Genomic DNA, 905 nt, shown 5'->3' on the forward strand with positions numbered 1-905 from the left:
TGACTGACTGCTCATTTTGGCCATGCATCCATGATTGCTGTTCTGGGGATTACTGTCTTGTAAACATTCTACCAGCCTTCCTCACAGTATTTTCTTCATGATTTCCCTTGCTGTTACCGTTAAGCTAATGCCCTATTTTTTCTATTTATCCTCTTGTACAGTGGTACCAGATTTGCTCTTCTCCAGTCCTCCGTCATTTCTGTGTTAGCCAGTGATTTGTTGAAGATCTCATTCAGGGAGGTGCTGCCAATACACTAGCCAAATTATTGGTGACTCTGGGACGTAGCATATCTCACTCTTGTATTTTGTCATCCTTAGGGACAGACTTTTTATTCTCTACTTCATCTCTCTCCTGATGTCTGTCCATTTCCATCACCTGTGGCCCACGTGCCTTTTTGCACGGCGCATTGATTTCTTTTGTGAAGAGTAGAACAAAACATGCCTTTAGTCTTCTGCTTTTTTCCAGTTTTCTTTGATTGCTGACCACTAGTTACCATGATATTGTTTTTTTCCCCTCTCTGTTGTAAATTGTGTGTGAGAGACTTGCAATTGTTTTGTGATGAACTTTTCTCCCTGGGCCTTCTCTGAAAAGGGGCTTTTATAACCAGTTAGACTTTCCCATTAATAAAATGCAAATAAATTAATAGCTAAAAATGTCTGTGCTGGTCAAATTGCACCTTAAACTCACCAAAGGACTTCATATCCTTAGCTCCACTTTTAACATCTACATAGATAATTTCATAATATAGGAGGGCAAACATGTATGAGAATCGCATACAAGGGTTTGACAATCAACACAAAACAGTAACGTGCAATACAATGTGACAAGGCTGGCAACACTGTCTAGTGGAAGAATATGGCAATAAGAATATACACACCCACACACACATCTATACATGTCTGAC

The sequence above is a fragment of the Protopterus annectens genome, chromosome 6.part0 (assembly GCF_019279795.1).
Source record: "Protopterus annectens isolate FY-2018-M chromosome 6.part0, PAN1.0, whole genome shotgun sequence".
Classification (NCBI taxonomy): domain Eukaryota; kingdom Metazoa; phylum Chordata; order Ceratodontiformes; family Protopteridae; genus Protopterus; species Protopterus annectens.